Genomic DNA, 27,497 nt, shown 5'->3' on the forward strand with positions numbered 1-27,497 from the left:
TTGGGCCATGGTTCCTGAAGATCTAGATCTCAACTCAAAATATGACAACACTCTACTCCTAAAATTTCGAAAGTCAGATCTGTGACCAGAAAATTTTTCAGGTACAGGCATACGTATGTCTGTGCTAGGAGGGGATTGCACCTCGTCCACTGCCATCTGAAGGGTTCGTAAAGAACCGGACAAAGCGTCAATCATAGCTTTGTGATTACCCAGCACTTGGTTGATAGAGTCCACCGAAGTGGTAAGTGCGCCCAGACGGTCAGTGTGTGCGTCCATTTGCATCTTTGGTCTGGCGTTCTGTAACGATCGGTGTAACACAGAGATGGTCTGATTACCAGTGATCTGCAGTATCACCGAGAATGCAGATATATACCCGATTATTGATGAGCTGCGGTATCACCGATAATCAGATATATCTCTAACCTCTGGACACCTGAGTGATAAGAGTGTTTGGTGCAACAGTAATACTTTGAGGGAAGCACCCGGAAGAAGGGTGCTAAGCAGTGAGGGATACTGCTAGAGATCAGGTTCCTTCCACAGGTCTAATGCTCCCCAAGGGGCAGAGCTAGGCTGAGAGTGGGAAGGACAGAACGTGAGTGACACCTATTGAGGAAGTGTCACTGACAGATCTGTGAACTATCTCTTTACAGGAGATAGTTCTCGAGGTCGGGCAGGCCAGGTCGGTAACACACGGACAGATAAAGTACAGAGACAGGATACAGATGCAGAGTCTTGAGACTGGCAGAGTTCGGCAACAGAGTAACAGAATGACAAAGGTACAGAATCAGAGATCAGAAGAATGGTCAGGAAAGCAGAAGGTCATAACAGATAATCAACAATGCCAAGGCTTGATTGTGAGCTCCAAGATTCTCAACACTCCAGGAACTAGACTAGATAATATTAATAATAATACAGATGGTACAGAATTCCTAGACTAAGGTGTGAGTTCCTTGATCATCAACACCTTGGAAACTGGTCTAGATAATAACACAGATAATTACAGAATTCCTAGACTAAGGTGTGAGCTCCGTGATCATCAACACCTTGGAAACTGGTCTAATAAACACAGATACTGACAAGGTCTGAGTGCTACCACGTAGTGATGGCAACGCCAGACACCAGAGAAATGACCAGCACCCAGTATATATACACCAGCGCTCTCCAGCGCCTCCCCTAAGTGCTGGACCAATGAAAATTGCTGAACTTGTCAGCTGACCGGCTTGGTCAGCTGACCCCCTTCTGACTGTCATAAAGGCACGGCCTCTCTGCGCGTGCGCGCGTCCTCCTGAACCAGTGTGGACTATCAGTCCCAGCCACACCAGACATGTGTTGTAATGTTTCTGCTGTGTTGGATGCGGAATCCGCCGCACCACTGTCCGCGCGTGCGGCGTTTTCCCCGCATTCAGCATTACTGATAGGAGCCGGCCTATGCGTGCAACCTGCCACGTCGGACGCGGAATCCGCCGCCCTGTTGTTTGAGCATGCGGTGGTTTCTCTGCGTTCCGACTGCGCGCCAGCTGCCATGTTGAACGCGGAATCAGCCGCCTTACTCTGAGTACTAGTGGCGGCTTTTCCGCGTTTTCTCACACAGCGATCCGATTTTTGAAGAAAATTCTCTGATTGGTCCAATGGTCCCAGTGCTATGATTGGGCAAAAATTCCAATTTTCATTTTCCAAATTTCCAATTGGAAATGGCAATTTCCAATTGGAAATTTTAATTTTGTGGAATACAAATGAGCGTCCCTATACACTATGTTGTAAAAGGTGCCGTTCTTAGCCCTCGCAGACAGTGAGTAGCTACATATACAGTGAGGGAAAGAATTATTTGATGTCCTGCTGATTTTGCTTGTTTTTCCCCTGACCACAAAATGACCACCAGTCTATAATTGTGATGGTAGGTTTATTATAGCTGTGAGAGACAGAATAACCATAAAAGAACCCTAAAAAACAGTGCCTCAAAGTCAGAGCTTGGTGTGCATTAAAATGAGTGAAATAAGCAGGGCCCTGCTCATTTATCATATGGCTCTATAGGCACGTGCCTACGGGCGTCTGATGATAGAAAGGCGTCTCACTACCCTCACCTAGTGCCTCCCTCCCTGCTTCCCTATACAGAGTCCTATGAGAGTGTAAATGAGACATTACTCTCGGTATTCCACTTATGAGATTTCCCTTCAGTCAGGGGCATCCCTAGCTACTTAATATCGAGGGTACTTCTGGCTACCTAATAGAGTCTCTCATTTGGATTCCACAGAATTTAAATTTCAACATTTCCGATCAGAAAGCGGAAACAAAGGAAATAATGAATTACCGCAACTCAATAATTTTAACCCAATCACAGCAAAATTGCAGAGGATTGATAAAAGTACAAAAACTAAAAAAAAAAAACCAACAAAAACACAAAATGTGGAATCGTACATGCAGAACAACAACAAAAACTTAAAATAAAATTTTATAAAATCCATTATGCTTTCTCTTTAACCACTTCCGGACTGCAGTCATTGAAAACTATGCCCTGTTTGTGGCTTCTTATTCCTGCTAGGTCGTAGATTTCAAGTACCGTGCTCGCACCGACCTGCCGCTCCCGCCGATCTCTCACTGGCTGCAGGCCCCTCGCTCTGCCATCGATATGATGGCAGAGCTCTTTAAGCTGGTAAAGAGCCAATTTCATTGCTTCTGATACCGTGATCACTGTGAGCCATTCTCATTGGCTCACATTGATCACAGGGTCAGGACTGGAGCCAATGAAACTGGCTCCTGACCGGCACACAGAGCTCTCCCGTCATAGCGACGACATAGCGAGGGGCCTACAACAATGGCTGACTGGCAGTAGTGGCAGGTCTGTGCGGCGATTCGTGGGTAGGAACCTTTTTTCAGTACCAGCAGTCTCTGGTTCCTAAGGGGCCAGAGACTGCTGGTAAGCAAGTGGTTAAAGAAAATCTGTTTATTGTATTTATTTTTATTGTATCTTTTTTCCGTTTTATGGAATTGTTTATCTTTTAGATACATCACCTTAATAATATAAAGCTCAATGTAATTTTTTTTTTCTTTTCACAAAACAAGAACTGACATTTTAGAAAAGCATTCATTTTCTGAAATATATGTAGTCCAAAAAATATATATATATAAATCATCCTTTTGTGCCAGGAATTCCCTAAGGCGGTGAACGCGGTCAGGAGTATTGAGGAGCTGTTTTCAATGGGAATTTACTTGTGCAACAAGATGAGATTGTTCAAACTTAGCTAATAATAAATCTTCTGCATCTGAACAACATACAGAGCTGAATTTCTCAAGTCCTTTGAAATGTCATACATTGGTATTATACTAGCAATGTTACATAATACATTGTTGTAGCTGTGGACAGATATGAGTGACAACTGGCTTCACCACCAGTGTTGGATTTTAAAGTGAACCTGTTAGAACCCAGAAAATAAAATTTAGGTAGGTATCGCTGTGGAGGAAAGCCTTGGGATAGCTCAGAGGCATCCCATTAAGGATAGTCAAAACTTTCTGCTAGAACAAAAATTTCGGATTTTCCAATCAGAAATCGGCTTTCCATTCGGAAATTAGAAAATGGTATCGGTATATCTGATTTTTTTTTTTGTGGAAATCCGATTTATTGGAACGCCATAATTTTAGGCCAAACAAAGCCCTCAGAAGCGTTCCTCCAATCAGAGAATGCTGAATTTTTAAAAACGGAAATTGAATTGCCGCAGTAATTATAGGCCAATCAAAAGACTCGGATACCACTATTTTCAAGTCTTCTGATTAGCCTAACATTTCCGTGGTTTTCCGATTTTCGTGGTAAACACTCCCACCTATTCTCTGATTGGTCTAATACTACAGAGTATTTCCGATTTTCGTTTTCTGATTTACTGTGAAAAATTGGAAATATTCAGTAGTTTTCAGATGTATTCAGTAATATTCAGTAGTATTAGACCAATCAGAGAATGCGGTGAATTCTGCATTCTCTGATTGGTTGAATGCTTCAGAGTTCTGAAGTATTTAGCCAATTAACTGTTCACAATATATTGCAATGTAAAGTATTGGTTTTTAAACGGAGTCCGTAATATTTTGCAGATGTCCCTTAAAATGACATACATTTGTAAAATATTACAGATTCATTTTGAAACCAATATATTTTTGGGAATTTAGAAATCACATAATTGTCAGTATTCTGTATATTAATCCGCATTTCCGACCATCCCTACTTCCCACCATGTCCTCGACCCCACTGTTCCTGGGCAGGGCTCCTCTAAACATATCCAAAAACAGTGTTGGATATGTTCTTGTGGCCATTCTCCCCTCCGTGTATGTGTGGATGAGCAGTTTCATGCTACTGTGCAAGTGTGGGTATACCCCTGCATGTGTGGTATGGCCAAGCTAATTCACGAAGGGGGGTATGGTCATGAGGTCTGGTCATAAAGAGGAAAGTGGCAGAAGTGGGTTTGAGGAGGACATGGGAAGCCTCTGGACTTCCAGAGGCTTCACTCTACTGAGGTGAGTATCAAACCTTTACATCTTGGGTAGCTTTAAGGCATCCCTCAAGCAACACTTTTAGGCTTCTTTCACACTATAAGCAGTAAGTTGCAGTAAGCTATTTTGCCACCAGAGGCCGCTAATTCGATTCAAGTCTATGGAGAGTTTAATCCTTTTGCAATGTGATGCGCTGTGCCAGTAGTAGTTAATGTGCCGCATAGCCGCCAATAAAGGCATACATACATTACTGCATGATCTGTGCCTATCGCATGGCTTATGCAGTAATGTAAATCTATGGTGCAGTAGTGAGTGTGAATGACAGTGAGTGTGCAAACAGACAGGAATTCCGGGGATATACTTCCTGTCCTACAGGGAGTACGTGACTGAATGGGGGTAGAATGAGGCCAGGCCTATGTATATGACCCTGTCAGCACACTCTGCCACAGGGTCATTTAAACTACTTATCCATGCAGTGATCCCATGGCAGGCTGTCTTGCCATGGGGTCACCGATCACCGCACCGTACAAGTGTAAAAGCTGCCTGAGTATAACTCTTCCCAACCCCAATATATATATATATATCAGTTGTATTTGTTTCTGCCCCTCCCAATTTTTAGCTTGAAAGCCCGTTTCCCCAATGTTTTTTTCTTTCTGATGCCCACTTTGCAGATTTCCACTCTGGCAGAGTAGTCAGAGCTGAGTCAACCACAAGGCAACTTAGGACATAGGAGATATAGCGTTGACGATGTGACAGTAGTGGGTGCTGCTGGTCACTGAGATAGCCTGACTGCTGCTAGCAGCTGAAAGTACTTTTTCCGAGGCTGAAGTTTCATTGTCACGGTATTGTGAAGATTGGTGTTACTTTTGACAAGTGTGATTTCTTATATTGCTCATAAACACCATATCTGCAGTGCCATAAGCATCTTCTCACTATACAAATCCCTCTTGCATATCACTGAGTTCTGGTACCTCTGATCGGCTTGAACCTTTGCCAGGACCTCATGTTCCTGTTTTTTGTACATTGACATGATTTGTCGGATGGCATCTTGTTTTCTGCCCTAGTTATTGATCTTAACCTGGAAACAAACTTATCATAGCCTGCCACCTGCTCAGACATCTGCCTTGATACATAACTTATTATTCTGCCAACTCCCTCAACCACTGCCTGTAGTTTGACCTACCTTGCCTAGTCTACTACCTGTCCTGACCTGACCTTTACGTTGTACTTTTGACTATTCATCAGACCTCCACTCCATCCATCCTCTCCACTGCAGACAGACATGCCTGTTTTCTTTGTCATCAGAGGCAATTCCAAGGGCCTCAAATTTTTCCACCATCAGTTGCCCACTGGAGGTAGTGGCCCAGAGTTCCTTGTGGAGTGGTCCGATGAAGATCAATAGTTACTTAAATTTAAGATTTTATGCCCTGGGAGAGCCAATGCCGTCTACTGTATTCAGAGGTAGCCAGCAGAGTATCTGGTCATTCTAACAGCTCTCCTCTGTGATAATACAATACCATACAATAACATTTGTAAGGCACGTTCCTCCCATAGGACTCAAAGGGCATAGATATGTCTCAGATTAATACAGGGTTGCAGGCTGGATTATGTTACAAAGGAGATAGTTAAGTGTTCATAAATGCCAGACTAAATAGGTGACCTTTCGGCTTTACTTAAAGGGATACTGTAGGGGGGTCGGGGGAAAATGAGTTGAACTTACCCGGGGCTTCTAATGGTCCCCCGCAGACATCCTGTGCCCGCGCAGCCACTCACCGATGCTCCGGCCCCACCTCCGGGTTACTTCTAGAATTTCAGACTTTAAAGTCTGAAAACCACTGCACCTGCGTTGCCATGTCCTCGCTTCCCCTGATGTCACCAGGAGCGCACGGCGCAGACACAGACCATACTGGGCCTGCGCAGTATGCTCCTTGTGACATCATCGGGAGTGAGGACACGGCAACGCAGGCGCAGTGGTTTTCAGACTTTAAAGTCTGAAATTCCAGAAGTGAACCAGAGGCGGGGCTGGAGCATTGGGGAGTGGCTGCGCGGGCACAGGATGTCTGCGGGGGAACATTAGAAGCCCAGGGTAATTTCAACTCATTTTCCCCCGACCCCCCTACAGTATCCCTTTAAATACTTCCAGGGATTCAGATGTCTTGTTTGGGCGAGGTACGAAGTTTCAAAATATAGGGGCAGCATGACAGAAGGCTCTGTCTCCAAAGCTTTTGAGGTGTATTGATGAGGGTGACCAAGTTATTAGATCTGCTAAGACATTCCTGTAGTCATCATGTAATTGTATGAGCAATGCATTTCCATCCAGCAACATGCACAGTATCAGAATCGGAATCAATTTTATGTGGCCAAATAACTTTGCACTTACAAGGAATTTGACTTGGCAGTTGCTTAACAGACACATACAAAAACAATACAAGTACACACAGTGTGAATAATTGCAAGTCAACGACAGTATATAAATTAATGTAGTAGCAAACAGGACGAGAATGATAATTTTTGGTTCTGTACTGTAATGCTTTCCAGTCCTAGCAGCTCTAGTGTGGTTCCATGTTAAGCATGGGTATGGCTTGAGAGAAAAAAAACTGTTCCTGTGCCGGGAAGGTTTTTTGCGACTGACCGGTATCCTACTCCTGAATAGAGATGTCACGAACATCAAATTTGGGTTCGTAAACAGCGAATGTGAACTTTCTCAAATGTTGGTGAACAGGCGAACCGCCATAGACTTCAATAGGCAGGCACATTTTAAAACATACAGGGACTGTTTCTGGCCACAAAAGTGATGGCAAAGTTGTTTCAAGGGGTCTAACACCTGGACAGGGGCATACCAGAGGGAATCCATGCCAAAAGTCCCACCGAAAATTACAGAGTTGATGCAGAGTTGGGTTTTAATCTCTAAAGGGCAGACATCACAGTACATTCCTACACATAATGAACTGGAGTGGTACTTAATGTGGGCACAATAGTAGTAGTGTGCACAGCTATGGGTGTCAGTGAGCTGTGGAGTGTCACGCACAAAATAAAAAAACAGGAGACCGGTGTACTAGCCCTAAAAGGGCTATTTGTGGTGCTTTCAGCAAGTAGTCAGTGAGGAGCAAGAACACAGGCCTAGCTAATGCTTTCCCTACCTATCTGCAGCAAAACTGACCCTCCTCTCACTAACGGTCAGCAGACAGCAGATAATGAATCCGATATGGCCACCACAACTGATTTTTGATGGTGGGGGTGGGTCCAGGAGGGGGTGCTAGCTGATTGGCTGCCATCTGTCTGCTGACTGTAAGGTAAGGGGTCAAAGTTTGACTCCATGATGATGTATAGTGGGTGGGTCGAACACGCCATATGTTCGCAGTTCAGTGAAGAGCAAGGACACAGGCCTAGCTAATGCTTTCCTGTAATGATCGGTGTCAGCACACAGAGAGAATCTGATTATTGGTGATCTGCAGTATCACCAAGAATACAGATATATACCTGATTATTGATGATTTGCAGAATCACCGATAATACAGATATATTACTAACCTTTGGACACCTATGTATATAAGAGTGTTTGGTGTAACAGTAATACTCTGAGAAACACACCTGATGAGCAGGTGATCTTGGGCAGTACAGGCAATACTGCTTTAGAGAATACAGGAACCTTCCAGCAGCCTGAGACTCTCCAAGGGGTGGAGTCAGGCTGGAGGTAGGAAGGACTAGAGAGTGAGTGACACCTGAAGGTGGACGTCACTGACAGATCTGGAGACATCTCTTAAGGAGAGAGATAGCTCTCGAGGTCGGGCAAGCCAGATCGGCAACACACGGACAGACAAAGTACAAAGACAGGAAGCTGATTCGGTATCCAAGGCAAGCAGGGTTTGGCAACAGAGTATCAGATGTGCAAGGTACCGAATCAGATATCAGAGGAGTAGTCGGGAAAGTAATAAGTCATAACAGATATCAAACAATGCCTAGTCTGGGTGTGAGGTCCGTGGTCTCAACACCCTGGAACTAGTCTGATGTATAACAGAATGATAACACAAGTTCCCTAGTCTGGGTGTGAGATCCGTAATTATTATTATTATTATTATTATTTAGTATTTATATAGCGCCGACATATTACGCAGCGCTGTACAGTGTATATATATATCTTGTCCGTAATCTCTACACCCTGGAACTAGTCTGATGAATAACAGAATGATAACATAAGTTCCCTAGTCTGGGTGTGAGGTCCGTGGTCTCTACACCCTGGAACTAGTCTGATGAATAACAGAATGATAACACAAGTTCCCTAGTCTGGGTGTGAGGTCCGTGGTCTCTACACCCTGGAACTAATCTGATGAACAACAGAATGATAACACAAGTTCCCTAGTCTGGGTGTGAGGTCCGTGGTCTCTACACCCTGGAACTAGTCTGATGAATAACAGAATGATAACACAAGTTTCCTAGTCTGGGTGTGAGGTCCGTGGTCTCTACACCCTGGAACTAGTCTGATGAATAACAGAATAATAATACAAGTAATCTGGCTCAGTGTGAATTCCCAGGTCCTCCTGGTTCAAACACACTGTTGGATCTGACTAGGTCTGAGTGCTTCCACGTAGTGTTCGCAACGGCAGACAACCTGTGACTGGCCAGCAGTAACTATATATGGAGTAGTGCTCTCTGGCGCCACCCCTAAGTGATCAACCAATAGTTACCAGCTCTGGGGTCAGCTGACCGGCTTGGTCAGCTGATCCCCCCCTTGCCCACCATAAAAGTTCTGCCTTTCAGCACGCGCGCGCGTATTCCTAAGCCTGTGTGAACTAACAGACTCAGCCACACCAGACACACGCTGCTGCGTGCAAACCGCCGCATTGGACGCGGAATCAGCCGCCTTGCTGTCAGCACAGGCGGCGGCTTTTTCGCGTTCTCTCACATTTCCCTACCTATCTGCAGCAAGTCTGACCCTGCTCTCACTAACAGCAGCCAGCTGAAAATGAATCTAATATGGTCACCTCAACTGCTATTTAATAGGGGGGTGGGGGGTTCAGAAAGGGGTGCTAAAGTTTGACTCCATGATGATGTATAGGGGGTGGGTCGAACACGCCTAATGTTCGCAGTTCGCCGAGAACGCAAACAGCGGAAATTAGATGTGAACTGTGCAAAGATTAAAAGTTTGGGCCATCTCTACTCCTGAAGGCATAAGCTGGAAGATGGGGTGAGCAGAGTGAGATGAGTCAGAGGTAATCTTAGCTGCCCTCTTTCTGTACCTGCTAGCGTATGAACCTACCCCTAATGTAGACTAGATCTGCTTGTGCTCCTTTATTGGCTTTATAAGGGTTAATGGCAGTATAACCTGAGTTGCAGGATCTTTAAAAATAAAAATAAGGCCACATGGTTTTTTTTTTACCATGAAACCCAAGAAAAAGGCGGGGGGATGGAAAACCTTAGACCTTTGTTTTTTGCTTTTTTTTAATTAATTGTTAAAACTACACATTGTAGTTCAAGCAGCCGGCTTTGCTTTTTGTTTCCCTTTGCATCATTGTGCTGCTGTTATGGTTGTTTATAAATCACCTATTTCCCTTTTAAACGTGAAAAAAATATTGTCAAGAATCCTGCTTATGCATTCATAATTTTAATGCTGAAGCCGCTTCATTAAGAGACGCTAAACATAAGTTACAAGTTAATTATGTAAAACAGTGTTTAAAATTATTCAAACATAATAAATATGCAGAATTTTCAGACACTGATCAGAAATGAATATATTTAACAAACAAAAATGATTTAGAGACAAGAAATTGTCTGTTTTTAAAAAACACAGTGCTATTCTTCAAAATATATTTTCACAGCTCTTTCCAGGCAAAAACTTTATTAAATTAATGGGTTCCTCCTCCTACCACAGAAGTGCTATAAATGTAAGTAAATTAGCTGTGAATACCTTTATTTGGCTGTCTTTTAGCTGAGCTTTCTGCTGCTCCACTGCATTCTGGGATTGGAGCCATGGCCAAGTTTTTCCTGGGTGGGGTGGAGTTTGGACAACAGAGTTGCTTTAGGGCCTGTGTCTACTAGGTGCAAATTTGTGCAATTTTCTTTCAGCACACAACTTTGTGCAACAGGGAATTGCTATTGGCCTGTTTCCATTAGATGCCAAAAATTGCATCTAGAAAAAAAAAAATCTGATAACCACGTTGCTATTTTCCAGACATCGCATTCAGAAAAATCCTGAAAAATGCATTTTTTTGCAGTTTTTGCACACGTTTTCACATGTGTGATCTAGAATAGCAATAGTACTTTTTTTCTTTTGTATTAATCTCCATTAATTACTGTCTTTTTCAGAATATAAGGCACTCCGGACTATGAGATGCAACTAGATTTAGGCCTCTTTCACACCAAGACTTTGCGTTTTAGGGGACATTAAGGTCGCATAACGTGCCCCTAACGCAACGCATGGTGGTCTTGAAGTTGGACGTCAGATTGAGCCGTGTATGCTGCTCTTGGTGCGCTGTTTTGTTCTCTCTATACTGATAGAACAGCCGCGCCAGGATAGTGATGGGAAGTCCGGATCTTTTCAAGGATTCGGGTGATTCGATTCGGGTGATTCGAATCGGTTCTTTGAACCGAATCATTTGAATCATTTTACTAGGGAAGAAGACTGGGGATGAAATGACTAGTAAGACACGACTTTCCCTGCACTGTACATTCTGTATGTTCTTGTGAACCGAATCGTTCATTGTGATGATCCAGATGATTTCACTCACAAAAAAGATCCGGATCAAATGAGCGATTCATTCATGATCCGGATAACTCTATGAATCCAGGTTACATCACCACAGTGCAGTGAATATTAATTAGCCATGTGGCTTGTCACTGAGCATGTGCAAGCAGTCTAACGCAGCTAAAGCCCAGTATAACGCACAGCATGCAGCACTTTCCCAGAACGTGCAGCGTTACAATGTAACGCAACGTGGGCACTGTGAACAGCCCATTGATTTTTCATTACTGTGAGTTGGGCTGCGTTACAGGCTGCTCTAACATGCGCCTGTAACGTCCCACTGTGAAAGCAGCCTTAGAGGTCAAAAGCCAGGCAAAAAAATATACTAAATCTGGTACATCTATAGTGCAGGGGCATCTTTTGGATGTTTTACCGCCTAATTATTTTGTACCCCCTCTTCTTCGTGTCCTCCTGTCACCTTCTGTCCTCCATGTGTCCTCCGGTGTCCTCGTTTTTATCCCCCATGTGTCGGCCTGTGTTCCTTCATGTGAAGCAGTCTTCTTCCCAGCTCCCTCTTTTATGTGCATTTACCATGTGTAGCAGGCCTCTTCCAAAAGCCTGCGTATCCCTTTCAACCATAAGCATTCTCCATATGTATCAACCATACTTCCATTTCCTGAATCCCCACCACCACCATCTTGTTTTCCATGTTCAGCAACCACCAGTTTCCATGTCCTCCTTTTCCCTAGACTCCTTGAGCAGCAGCTACTCTAGGACACATCTTATGTAGCCTTGTAGAAATCCAGCCACGTCTGCAAATTATCGTAAAGTATGTCAGCCTTAATTAAATGTGTCATAACAATGGTACCAATAAATAATGATGATGATAATAATAGTAACATTTGTTGCTAGAGTTGGACTTTAGAGATGCACTTTGAAACCTGCAGTGAAATTCACGTGGCAGAGGTCTCTGAAGGTAAGCAGAAGCTCTGGACCCATCTGGCCGGAGAAATTTGCGGAGCACTAACACTAATAAAACTGCAATATACATAGTAATCATCTTATTAGAGGCAGCTGTTTTTGTGCCTTGCCATTAATCACCACTGAGATTCTTCTGCAGTTTTTCTTTCCAAATTATTTGTTCTGTTTAAACATCCGCGTTTGACACAAATACAATGTAAGCCTTCGTCCAAGAAAACTTCTGGTCCAGCCGTGAGCGGTTTGACTGTTTGTTGGATTCCATTGTGCTGCTGTTTTGATTTACCTGTATGCACTATAGGCTTGTTTATATTGTCTGTTTGCTCATAATAAACTTTAATTGTATCTAAACGCTCTCCCAGCTGTGCGTATTTCCTGAGATTCACAGCACGAGTTTTCTGTTAGATGCTCCGTTCAATATGGTCTTCTGGCAGCTCAAGCCTCAATGGGATGTGACTGGCAGAAGCGCTTGAAGGGGAAACAAAGGAGAGCGATGAAAAACATTATGAAGTGAATTTACATCATAAGGATGATACGGTAAAAGATTAAAAAGGGCGGTGAGAAGTAAAGCACAACACAGCACTCTATTAACAAGAAATTCTTTCAAAGAAGGGCCAGCATGTTACACACAGCTACAAAAGCAATATGCCAATGGATGATCCTACCACTACAGCCATACAACTAGGTACTAGTGATGTTGGCGAACACTTCACCAGCGAATTGATATGGGCAGCCTGACCCCTGTACTACTTTCGGGTCGCAATGAGCCACAGTAGTATGCATGTCCTGGGCCAGATGTGTTCATTAGTATGCATGCCCTGGCCCAGTGATGTGCGCCCTTGATTGCTCGCCTGTGGCCGGGCACGCTTTGTGACGTCACGCTCATGTGCAGAGCGTGCCCGGCAACAGGTACGCAATCAAGGACGCGCAACGCTGGGGTGGGGCATGCATACTAATGAACGCATCTGGCCCAGGGTATGCGTACTACTGCAGATCATTGCAAGCTGGAAGTAGTACAGGGGTCAGGCTGCCCATAGCTTCGCGGTAAGCAGTTCTTTGAACTGCTTGCTACATCTATACTTGGTACAATCCAGCCAAAGTTTAAAAAAAATAAAAACTCATTTTGAATATAATGAAGACTTTAGAGCCTCGTTTTTTATTTATTTTCTGCTATTATTAGTGTTACTTGTATCAGGATTGGAGAGATTCCACCTTACTTTCTATCAAAATGATGTGTATCATCTGGACAGCAAAAAGAATGGATATCCTTCCATCTGTAGCACAAACACTATAAACCCTTCAGCAGCCAATTTATTTAGAGGCTTGCAAGTCCTCCAGGCCAATTTATTTTAGCACATGTTTTTATTTCTTTATTTGTTACATTTTCTCACTACTAATTAGTACTGCTGTAAATAATGTGTATTTATGGCCACTTGTCACTAGGGGGCAGTGTGAGACATTAACAGGGGACTTCTACTTTCAGTTTTTATATTTTCTGCTAGGGAGAGAGATCAAAGCATTCCAAGAATTTATAGCACTGCGAGTTCTGCCGACTGGGGTCAAAAGCAGAGCACTTACCTCAAATGAGATAACTCTATTGATGCTGCTAATGAGTTAAACACACATTCAGGTAACCAAGTGACTTGTAGGGGGCAACATCATCCCTTAATAGTGTAATGGTTAAGGGCTCTGCCTCTGACACAGGAGACCTGGGTTTGAATCTCGGCTCTGCCTGTTCAGTAAACCAGCACCTATTTAGTAGGAGACCTTGGGCAAGTCTCCCTAACACTGCTACTGCTTATAGAGCGCACCCTAGTGGCTGCAGCTCTGGCGATTTGAGTCCGCCAGGAGAAAAGCGCAATGAAAATGTTCTGTGTTTGTTTGTTTACAAGGATAAGGCACAATTAATTCACAGAATTTCCACCCTATTATGTGTAGGTAAATACAAAAGTCTGCTCAATCCTTAATACCAAGGAAGGAATACAATAAGTCATGAATCGCCTCATTATCACCACTACAGATACTACAAGGTACACAAGAGGGGAGAGGAAGACTACTAAAGGGAGAAGACATAAATACAAAAATGTATAAATGCTTTAATCATTATTCAAAAATCAACACATATAAATACAAATAAATGAAAGAGGCCTGGGCCTTTGTGACCTTTCCAGAAATATTGCCCCTCTCACCAGTGAATAATAATGTTTCTACTGCCGTAAAAAAAAATGATAACAAGCAAATCAGTGTTTCGGACTTTATACACATGCAACATACTGAATTTGAGACATATCAGGAGTTCTTCCATAGAGAGGTCACAGCAGGACAAACTTGTGAAAAAGGTCAATCTCAACCGCACTAATACTCATGGGAGTGTCAAATAAAGGCCAGCCTAAATGTTGTCATAATCATTTAAGGCAGATCTCGATAAGCTATTTGAAAGGGGTAGATGCATGAAACCACAGTAATAATACTATGAACAGACAGCGAACAGCAGTATTACCTTTACTTCCGACTAGCAGTACCGCCTGTTATACTACTACTGCAGACATCAAACTAACAAACGTTGATTTCGGTGATACCTTTAATGGCTATCTGTACATGGTTTATTACAAGCTTTCAAAACGTTTCAAATGTAAAAAGACTTCCTTAAGCTGGCCACTAACGGTCCAATTTCTAGCGAAAAAACGTTTGAGCGATCAGAAATTCTGATCGGAAGTGAAATATTGTAATACATCGTTCACTACACCATCAACGAACCAATCTTTGCTTCCTATCTATCACAACCAACAAAAAAATCCAAATTTCGGTTCGACAAAAATTCATTCGGACATTTTTTTCACTTGTTCATAATCGATTGTGTCCACCAATGGAGATTATTTACAACCGATCCAATCAGAATTTCTGATCGCTCTAACGATTTTTCGCTAGAAATTGGACCAATAGTGGCCACCTTTAGTGTTCTAATGAAGTCTGACAACATTCATCACTACAGGTAAACACAACACTTTCCTTGAAAGACATCCATGGCTACAATTACTAGGTAATGCCTAATGATGTTGATCCAGGGATTTTATCTGATTACCATCTGGAGTCGGGAAGGATTTTTTTCCCTTTTGGGGCTAATTGGACCATGCCTTGTAAGGGTTTTTCGCCTTCCTCTGGATCAACAGGGATATGTGAGGGAGCAGGCTGGTACTTTGTTCTCTGGTTGAACTCGATGGACGTATATGCCTTTTTTCAACCCAAATAATTATGTAACATACAATAATTAACTTATCTCTCAGCCAGAGAGCAGCAACAAACAGAATTGTTAAAAAGTCCACCAGTCTGAAAAGACAATAAACTTTGAAAGGGCAGAGTAAGGCCAAATTGTGTTTTGATTTATACATACTCATGAAACCAGGCTTTATGTTCAAGCCCTTGTTTAAAGTTTGAAACATTTTCATGAACTTGTATTCAAATGCCCGACATTCGTTCCCAGATTTGAAATTTTTCCTTAGGATGGTAATTTTCCGGATCCTCATCAAAGGTATCGCAGTAATCAACGTTTGTTGATTTGATGTTTGTATTTCTGCTCAACGACTAACACCAAATCACACTTCACTTGTTACACTATTACTGGTACTCGAGTAGGGCAACCGTTGCTACGGTAATGTATGTTACTAATGGTAATGCTCATTAGTAACCTGCATAACCATTACAATGCTACTCAAACACCGTAGGTCACGCTACTAGTGTAACATGCGGTGCTGCTGGTGGAAGTAAGCATAATATTATCATGCGTGCAGTAAAAAAAGAAAACCCGGCATGCCCTGCAACTTACTTTGTGTGGCAGATGCACCAAATAAGGGCCAGGGAAACTGGGGAATGATATTTTACGGAGAATAAAAATAAGAGTGATTTTTATTTTGGATTGCCTGGTTACCATCCTTATTATTTGTTTATTAGATAAAAATATAGAATTGATTTTTGATTTTATGCCTGACAGTTACTTTTTAACAGCAGTAGAAACATTTTTATTTACTGGTGAGCAAACTGTGGGTCTATTTCCATTTTAATATGTAAATATTTTTCAGAAACATGTTAGAACCATTTGAGAATTGCATACAGTCATATAAAAAAAATCTGCAGCAAATCCTATGTGAATGGCATATTTATTTGACTGCGGGAATGAGTGTGATGACCAGAATTCCATACTGCAGAATGTCCAGGCAGAGCCAAACCGTTCATCATATTGTATACAGTATTCACTGGAGATGCTGAAATTATTCATGAAACCTGGAGTATGCAAAGCTAGCATTTATGCACCATACAATGGAAAATCCATTGTAGAGCTCCAAGAGCAATACATGTAACAGTGATAAATAAACACGGTGAGAAAAAGATAAGGAATACATGTGAAAAATGCAGTGTAGTAATACAGCTTTCATAAGTAAAATTCAAATTGTTTATTCTTATAAATGTATGAAATGCTAGGGGAACTGAAAGAATAAATATTTAAGTCAAATCAATATTTGGGTGACTCTGTGCCTACTGCCTATGGCCATCATTTTACAGTGATTAAAGAGTACCAGAGGCCCCAGAAAAAATATTCTATACATACCTGGGGCTTCCTCCAGCCCCATACACACGGATCGCTCCCATGCGCCGCCGTCCTCCGCTTCCTGTATCCGGGGGTACCGGGTCCCGTAGTTTTGGCCAGTCGGCGGCAGGCAATTGTCCGCATCACAGGGGCTCCCGGCATACCCTTACGCGTGCAGCTGCCTACCGCGCAGCCGCACGCGTAAGGGTATGGAGGGAGCCCCTGCTCATGCGGACAATTGGCCGCGTCCGCCGGAAGTGATGAGACCCGGTACCGCCGATACAGGAAGCGGTGGACGGCGGCGTGGGAGCGATCCGTGCGTATGGGGCTGGAAGAAACCCCAGGTATGTATAAAAGTTTTTCTGTTTTTAAACAGAGTTCCTCTCTGGTTCCCTTTAAATGAAATAAAAACAGCTGTGTAGGAGGCCTATGCCTGGGTGAGGGACAGCCATACTCAGCTACCAAGCTGAAGAAGACAGGTTCATGTTGCAGGTTATACACCATCCATGGCAAGACTGAGCACAGCGACGCAATGAACTTTTTCTCTTTATGAGATAATTTTCATCTTCCCTTTAAAATAACTTTTCAGCATGTTATAATAAAAAAAGTACCCAAAAGTTGTTGAAAAGTACTATCAAAATTATTTCCTTGCTTGCTAATGGTTTAAAATGCTTTTTATGACAAAGTGTGAACATATCACTTAGGTGAAAAGTCCAAAGAAAAGGTGAATTGCATACAGGCCCTGGACCCATATGTAACCCATATACAATTAACTTTTTCTCCTGTTTTCTCCTAAATAATATTTTCAAACTTGTCAATAAAATGCCTTTTATATCACCAGCAAGAAAGAAAATACTTAAATAGTTTTGACGTTACTTTGTAGATAAAAAAAAGTCCCCAAAACTAGGTGGCAAAGTACCATCAAAACAATTGTATGTGTTTTGAAGCGCAGGAGAAAACGGCCCATATGCAATTTGCAATTTAATTTTTCTCCCGAGTTTTCTCCTAGGTGCTATTTTTATACCTTCTCATAAAATGCTTTTTTAAACCACCAGGAAGTCAGAAAATACTCAAAATAATTTGAATAGCCCTTCTTCGCCAACGTTTGGGTACTTTTTTAATTGCAAAATGCTAAAAAGTAATTTTAAAGAGAAGATGAAAATTATCTCCTAGGAGAAAACTCAGGAGAAAAAGTTAATTGCATATGGTCCAACGTTACCTTTTTGTCTTGCGTTTTCTCCGAAGAGATAGTTTTTCATCTTCTATTTATAAAGTGGTATAAAACCCAGCATTTCTTCTTTGCTCTAAGGCCTCTTTGACAGTGTGACGTTAAAGTCGCACGTTAGAAAATGTTTCAACGCAGACTAACGCACAGCAATACTAAGTCTGTGCGACATTCACAGTGCACACGTTGCGTTTGTGTGTAATTAGAAAGTGCTGCATGCTGTGCATTTAGCAATGAATCTGCTGCGTTATTTGTGTTGCACATGATCAGTATTTTTTTTTTAAATGAAACGCATGTGCCGTTTTCGTTCTATCACTGTGTGACGAAAACGGCGCGCGAAGAGACGCATAAAGAACATGTCCAAGTTAAAGTCTATATGCGTTGCAATAGGGGCGCGTTGTGCGACCTTAACGTTGCACTGAAACGCAACGTCCTACTGTGAAAGAGGCCTAAAAGATTATTTACATCATATAATATACTAGCACGATTTTTTTTTTTTTTTTAGCATAACAGCATTCAAAAGGTTAAAACAAGAAAAAAATATAGGACTTATGCTAGGTACACACAATGCATTTTTTGGTTGATTTTCCATCCGATCAATTCTCTGCTTAATTTCCTGCTCAATTCTCTTATCTTTTCTTATCAATTTCCATTCACTTCTATGAGAAATGGACCAGAAAAAAACGATCGGAAATAATATCACACATGATGGAATTTATCTATTGAGCCATCTATCGGCCCAAAAAATGTATGGTGTGCACCTAGCATTACTTTTTCACTAGCAAGCTCCCTGCAGGAAGATCCGCATCCATAATGGTGATAACATTATCTTGTGTTTACTTCATTGTAGCAGAGAGAAATGTAAACATTTTCTGACTGTGTGCAGAAACTTTTTCTAATGTGTCCAGAACTGATACACTGCTCAGAAATCATTACTGGGTACATTACAATATAAATACACCAGTTATGAATAAAATGCAATAGCAGCTTTCAGAGCAAATAAAACTGTACTTTGGGAACTTGTAATTTCTAAATGAATAATAATACTTATTTACAAAAGCAAATATGATAACGGAATGGGATATAAAATGTAGGAAAACACATTTTATTGAATACTATGTCAGAGTTTAATACCGTTTGATAACCTTTCAGCATTTTGTAGTTGAAAAAGTACCAAAAAGTGGTGGCAAAGTGCTGAAAGGTAATTATTATAAATGGAAGATGAAAAATTATCTCCTAAGAGAAATTGCATGAGAAAAAGATAATGTTTTCTCCTAAGTGATATTTTCAAACTTGTCAATAAAATGCCTTTTAAATCCCCAGCAAGCAGAAAAACTAAACACATACAATAGTTTTGATGTTACTTTTCCATTTACTTTTTGGGACTTTTTCAATTGCAAAGTGGTGGAAAGTTATTCTACATAGAAGATGAAAAATTATCTCCTAGGAGCCAATGGTCCATATTAAAGTCACCTTTCCTCCTAAGTTTTCCATTTCACACCTTGGCCCATATGCAATTCACTTTTTCACCTGACTTTTCTCCTAGGAGATAATGTTTCATCTTCCAATTAAAATAACTTTCCAGCACTTTTCAACTAAAAAAGTACCAAAAAGTAAATGAAAAAGTACTATCAAAATTATGTTGCGCATTTTCTTGCTTTCTGATGGCTTAAAATGCATTTTATTGACAAATTTAAAAATATCAGAGAAAAAAATAATTAATTGCATATGGGCCCTTATCAATAAAATAAGCTATCAGCAAACAAGAAAATAGTCAGAATAATTTTAGCAGTACCTTTTCACCTACTTTTTTGGTACTTTTTTAACTGCAGAGTGCTAAAAAAGTTATTTTAAACAGAAGATGTAAAAATATATCCTGGAAGAAAACGAAGGAAAAAGAGTAAATTAAATAAAGGAAAATAAGGTCCTTATTTAATTTATTTTTTCTCTTGAGTTGTTGCTCCTAGGTGATAATTTTTTATCTTCTGTTTAAAATAACTTTCCAGCACTCTGTAGTTAAAAAAGTACCAAAAAGTAAGTAAAAAGGTACTGCTAAAATTATTCTGACTATGTTCTTGTTTGCTGATAGCCTAAATGGCATCTTATTTATATGATGTATAAATATCACTTAGGGGAAAACTTTGGAGAAAAGAGTGAATTGAACAAGGGCCAAAGGCCCATGGCCTATATGCAATTCACTTTTTCTCCATAGTTTTCTCTGAGGAGATAATTTTTCATCTTCAATTTAAAATAACTTTCCAGCACCTTTTAACTAAAGAAGTAACAAAAAGTAGGTGAAAAAGTAGTATAAAAATTATTTTTAGTATTTTCTCGCTTGCTGGGGTTGTAAGAGGCATTTTATTAACACGTTTAAAAATATCACCTGGGAGAAAACCCGGGAGTAAAAGTTAATTGCATATAGCCCCATATCCTGTTTACTTTTCTCTTAAAGAGGAACTGTAACGGCAAAACGTCCCCTGGGGGGTACTCACCTCGGGTGGGGGAAGCCTCAGGATCCTAATGAGGCTTCCCACGCCGTCCTCCATCACTCGGGGGTCTCGCGGCAGCCCTCCGTACAGCCGTGACGTAATATTTACCTTCCTGGCTCCTGCGCAGGCACTCTGACGGCTGCTGGCTCCGAAGTAGGCGGAAATACCCGATCGCCGTCGGGTCCGCTGTACTGCGCAGGCGCAAGTCTCCGGCGCCTGCGCAGTAGAGCGGACCCGACGGAGATCGGGTATTTCCGTCTATTTCTGAGCTGAAAGCAGCCACAGCGCCCCCGCTGGAGCCAGCAAAGGTAAATATTGAAATTACAATCGGGCCTGTTGCTGGCTGTTCAGAGGGCTGCAGCGAGACCCCCGTGGGACGGAGGACGGCGTGGGAAGCCTCATTAGGATCCGGAGGCTTCCCCCACCCGAGGTGAGTACCCCCCAGGGGATCTTTTTGAAGTTACAGAGTCTCTTTAAGTTTTCTCCAAGGAGATACATTTTCATTGTCTCTAAAGAATAACTTTTCAGTACTTTCCATTGAAAACATACAAAAAATATGACAGAAGGAAACATATCAAACATGTTTTGAGCAATGTCTTGCTTGATGGAAGCTTTAAAATTATTTTATTGATAAGGGTTAAAAATATGTCCTTTGAAAACACCAAAGGTCTTCAGCAAGGTCTCTACTGGGCAATTATTTCAAGGCAGACTAGGGTTCAAGATGTGCTGTTGACATCCTTTTGAAGAAGCACAAAGAAACAAGCTACAGAATTGGAAGATGCCCAGCTGATGCATCAGCTCTGAACTGTCAGAAAGCTACGGGATTCAGGTACAACCATCTACTGGCATGGGAAGTCTGGCTAGAAGAGATCCTTATAAAAGATTTGCCATACTTCCAGTGCATAAACAAGGCTAAGTAACTCAGATATGCATAAAAACAAAGTGCAAAAAATTGGCAGCAGGTGCTCTGGATTGATGAGTCCTTATTTTAACTATTTCAGTTTGTTCATTGAAGGGCTGGCGAGCATTTCAATGAGTATCTGCATACAACCGTGAAGCATGGTAGAGGTTCCTTGTGAGTTTGTGGTTGTATTTTTACAAATAAAGTTGAAAATGTGGTCATTATTGGGTTCCTCCGTGCAGAGAACTATAGAAAATGCTTAAACACTTTATCCACCACTACAGTATATCTACGTCCTCTGTGACTTCATCTAAGCCACAAATCAGTAGATATACGTCTTTTTGCAAAAGAAGTGCTGTGCAGGATTGGGCTTGATCCTGTGCACATTTCTGGCACTATCTGATGCAGCACTAATTGGTGAACGGGAATATATGTTTCCTGAGCTAATGAGATTGATTTTTACCGGAGGGGCGTGGCCTGCGGCGAATGGAGTAGGTCGTGAGTCAAGAGAGCTCCGTACACCAGGTTCAATAGAGCGGCACTAACCAGCCTTACAACTAACCAAACCACCCGAAATGGAAGAGGAGCAGCCTATGGACTTAGAGGCGAACCGCAAGAGGAAGAAGACAAGCGGCAAGCCTCAGAAGTTAACGGATTACTTCACCGAGCGGCCTGCGCGCTCGGGAAGCAGGCAAGATGGCGCCGTCACGCAGACACAGTCTCTGCCCAGCCCCGCTCAGGATCTAACCTGGGATTCCGCTCTGCAGTCCGCAGATCCAGCGCTGCAATCCGAGGACTCCTCTCTATTTGATGACACCTCTCCTCCCTCGGGCTCACCATCATCAAGGAGCCCAGTAAAATCTAAGCTCAAGATCTCTGACACTCGGCAGGAAAACCAAGATGCACACTGTGAGGTGAGTGACGAGCCTGCAGCTGCAGACAACACCCTCTCCCTAGAAAACATGCCAGCTTCTGACCTTACATTAACACAAAGCAGCATGAAAGATATGCTCCTAATGCTTCAGAAATCTATTGCAAAAGACTTTGCAACACTCTCCATGTCAGTAAACACGAAAATAGCAGGCATGTGTGACAGGATTTCTAGCATAGAAGACAGAGTCAGCGACATCACACAAGAACATAACAAGATGGTAGACTCACTAGAAGAAACTGTGGATGAGGTCAGTCAGATTAAACTTAAACTAATCGATATGGAGGACCGGAATAGAAGACAAAATCTGAAAATAAGAGGAGTACCAGAACAGGTCATGGGAGATCAGATCAAGCAGTACTTGCTGAAAATGTTTAAATCTCTACTACCAAACACCCCAGCCTGTGAGATCATCATTGAGAGAGCACACCGAGTGCCTAAACCTAAGCATCTCCCAGCCACCTCCCCAAGAGACATCATAGCACGATTGGCGCTTTATCAGACTAAAGAGGCCATCATGTTCGCGATGCAAAAACCAAACGCACTGAATGAACAATTCAAGTCAGTCCAGATCTACCCAGACTTCTCACAGGCTACCCTTAAATTTAGGCGCTCCCTACAACAAGTGACATACACACTGAGAAATCACCAGGTGAATTACAAGTGGGGCTATCCCCTGAAACTACTGATAAACAAAGCAGGAACGACACATGTTATAACGTCTGTGGAGAATGGTATCAAGCTGATTAAAAGCTGGAAAATAAAGCTAGATGATCCACCCTCTGCATCCAGGAGACAAACCACTCTGACCAAAAGTGCAACAGTAAAATAGGCACACTCCATTCACTACTGGCGACGGAGCTCCTGCTCCACAAGTTAATACAGATTTATATCCTTTTCTCATCCTGCCGCTGCTATATACTGCTTCTAAGGAGCAGCAGTATACTTACCCCGCACGGAGGATCACCTTTTCCACCTTGGTGTTTTTCCTTTTTGGCGAACTTAAAATGCCATGCAGTTTGATTTTTGCTTTGATAAGTTTGGTTAATAAATGTTATGTTCCTAATAACCAGCCTATTCTCCTGAGAGCTACCTCCATACTCTTTCCCTCTAAAATCTACTACCACGCTAAGACTAGAAGAACAACACCCTATCACCCGAAACATGTCCCTTAAATTCACCTCACTAAATGTACATGGCCTCAACTCGCCAGTTAAAAGATTCTCGCTAAATAAAGAACTGCAGAGGCTGAATACAGATGTTTTGCTACTGAAAGAAACACACCTGCTGGACAAACATCAACATTACTGCAAACTTCCAGGCTATCATCAATTAACCTTCAACAATTTTCGTAAAAAAAAAAGAGGCCTCCTCATTGCATTTAAGCAAAATATCCCAGTTATAATTAACAATACGGTGAAAGATGCACAAGGGAGATACTTAATAGTAACGTGTGAACTAAACTCCCAGCAATTCACAATAGTCAATCTATATGCTCCCAATACGAAACAGTTGAACTTCATCAAAAACACTATCCGAAAGGCGAAACTTCTACAACAAGGCCATCTTATAATTGGGGGAGATTTCAACATATGTGTTGACAATAAACTAGACGCTACACACCCTAAAAGAACCACATACCCGTCTCTGAAATCAACCCTTCATAAAGAACAGTTGTTTGACATCTGGAGAGTACTTAACGCTAGTGGGAAAGACTTCTCATTTTACTCTAATGTCCATAAAACATGGTCCAGGATCGATTATTTCCTCATCGAGAAAAAACTTCTCCACACAGTTCAGTCCACTGAAATTCAAAGTATAACATGGTCTGATCACGCTCCAGTCTCCATTTCTTTAAGCACAGGAGCTCCGCTCCCTGATAGACCAACATGGAGACTGAACTCCACTCTGTTACATTCTACACAAAACAGAACTCAGATAAAAAATGCTATACAAGAATTCTTTGAAATAAATGACAACGGGGAGGTTGGAGTTGCTACATTGTGGGCTTCCCATAAAGCAAACATAAGAGGGCTGTTAATAAAATTGGGAGCACAGAAAAAACGCCACCAAAAAGAGGAACTCAATAACATCTTACAACAGATAGAATCCCTAGAAAAGATATCCAAAAAATCCCAATCCTCATTAACCCAAACATCCTTATTCCAACTAAGACAACAACTAAAAGAGCTCCTACAAGGAGAGTATGAACACATGATTAAAAAATGCAAACTGTCCTTTTACTCTCAGGGCAATAAAGCTAACAAAAAATTAGCAAATCTCTTAAAACATAAACAAGCCCAAACTAACGTAAAAATGATCACTCATCCTTTCACCAAAAAACCCATCTACGACCCTAAAGGAATCGTTGATGCGTTTAGCGACTTTTATAGTTCGTTATATAACCTCAATACTGACGCCCACACACCCCAACCAACACCAGATAAGATTGCAGCCTTTTTAGACTCCATAACACTCCCCCAAATTTCTGCTAATGACCTCAAGACACTAAACAAACCTATAACATCAGAAGAAGTGGCCACTAGCATCAATAAAATGAAACACAACAAAGCTCCGGGGCCCGATGGGTTCAGTAATGACTACTACAAAATCTTCCAAGGATTACTAACACCCAAACTTCAAACATTATTTAACTCATTCTTGCGATCTGGTCAAATTCCCCCAGAGTATTTAGTGGCAAAAATAGCCATCATACCTAAACCTGGGAAGGACACAAGTAGCACCTCCAACTACCGACCAATCTCTCTCCTCAATGGTGACACAAAACTGTACGCAAAGATAATAGCCACTAGATTATTAGAGATCCTACCGAAAATAATAGGCCCAGAACAAGTGGGCTTTACAAAAGGCAGACAAGCGGGAGACGGAACAAGAAGATTTCTAAATCTAACAAGATTCACTGAGCTGAACAGGGCGCCTTCTCTGTATCTATCTCTAGATGCAGAGAAGGCATTTGACAGGGTTCATTGGGGGTTCCTGAGAGAAACGCTAGGGAAATTTGGCTTGGTAGGTAACATCCAACTAGGTATCATGGCCTTATATTCACAGCCCTCAGCTTCGGTAATTTCTAACGGCTTTAACTCCAAACCATTTAAAATTACAAATGGCACACGTCAAGGATGTCCCCTATCCCCACTAATCTTCACTCTCATAATGGAAACGCTTGCCATCAAAATTAAATCCAACCCAAACATAAAAGGAATACCCTGCCCGGACATGTCACACAAAATTGGACTATTTGCTGATGACACAATATTATCTATCACTGACCCATTAATTTCCCTTCCATATTTAATTAATGATCTAAACTCTTTCTCACAAACATCCTACTACAAGATAAATCAATCCAAGTCATATATCCTAGGAGCAAATATACCAACGCATATACAACAATTTGTGAAGGCTAATTATCCCTTTCCCTGGGCCAAAGACAGCATCCAGTACTTAGGAATAAAACTAACAAATAAGGCGGCTAATCTTTATAAACTGAACTATCTACCTCTCATAAATAGCATCCAAAAAGAACTATCAGACAGATCCACACACCAACTCTCCTGGGTCGGAAGACTAGCGGCCTTCAAAATGTTCACTTTACCCAAAATCACATACATCTTTAGAACCCTCAACATACCAATACCAAACAAATTTTTCTCGGACCTCCAGTCAATAGTTTCTTCCTACTTATGGGGTAACAAAAAACATAGAATAAATAATAAAACTCTCCAAGTCCCAAAGAAATGGGGGGGTCTGGGAGCCCCATGCTTTAGGTCTCTCTATTTCGCCTGCAACCTAGAAATATCTAAGGCCTGGTGGAAGGAATCCAACAGACCCATATGGGCCACATTGGAAGCCCAATTATTAAAAAGTGACCCAAAATACTTTCTTATTGCTAGCTGTTTCGATCAGAAAACCTCTTTCCCCCCGTACCAAACAATACAAGCCACAGTGAAAGCCTGGAGACATCTACTCCAGTTGACCCCCATAGATACAAAATACACCCAAATCCCACTGCCCTTACAATCCATCTCCTGTATAATCAATAATATAAACACCCAAAAATGGGTCCAAGCCGGTATTAATACCTCACAACAATTAGTCTCTGAAACAGGAATGCTTTCTTTTCAACAAATTAAAGAAACATATAACATCCCAAACACGGAATTCCACACCTACTTACAAATACGACATTACTTAACAGACAAAAACCACAACTCCCCATCTTGGCCAAAAAACCTGCTCAAATTATTTGAAAAGGATCTCTTGACAAAGAAAGGGATTTCCACCTGCTACGAAAGCTTAACCTTAAATTTTCGAGCAAACCTGAACAAATATATAAATAACTGGTCACTATTGCTAAACGAGACCTTGACTCTTGAGCACTGGGAAAAAGCCACAGAGCACTTAGCAAAATACTCTAAATGCTCTTCACATATTGAAACCTTACATAAAATTTTCTTAAATTGGTACTACACGCCTGATAAACTATCCAAATTTTACCCAGAGGAAAAAGGGGAATGTTGGAGGAACTGTGGTAACTCTGGGACTCTATTTCATATCCTTTGGCAGTGTCCTAAAATACAACCTTTATGGGAAAAAATCTTCTCACTAATTTATGATCAAACAGGTATACTCTCTCCCCCTACACCCAAACTAGCAATACTTAATGTAGACCTCCACCAAATTCCACCGTGTCATAGACTACACGCCATGCACCTTCTTTGTGCAACAAGACAAGCAATTATAGCCAACTGGCGGGATAGCTCCATCCCACCAGTTGGTCAAATAATCAACCAAGCATACTTAAATATCGACATGGAGCACAGGCTTAGAGGCACGGTTAAATAAATAAACCTCTCAATCACACTGCACACTGTGCTAGGATGGTCCCGCAGTATCTAGGGTAATCAATTAAATATAACCTTGAAGAGGGCAATCTAGACCACTAATCACCCGCCCAACTAACCTCTGAGGAGCGCTGGTTAAAGTTAAATTTAGAATTAGATTTAGAGTTAGAGTTAAGTTTTGGTACACTAATGTCTATACATCGGTCATTTGTAAAGTATGCAATCTATCAAGGGTCGTGTCCTTCAGACGACTTTCTTGCTTAAAGCAAGTCTTGCTGCATTAAACCAAGAAAGGTGTCACACCAAGAAAAGTGCTTTTAATAACAAGAACAAACCTTCACCGTCTGCCTCATTACTGTTGACAACTGTATAAT

Source organism: Hyperolius riggenbachi, chromosome 3 (genome assembly GCF_040937935.1).
Source record: "Hyperolius riggenbachi isolate aHypRig1 chromosome 3, aHypRig1.pri, whole genome shotgun sequence".
In the NCBI taxonomy this organism is placed as follows: Eukaryota; Metazoa; Chordata; class Amphibia; order Anura; family Hyperoliidae; genus Hyperolius; species Hyperolius riggenbachi.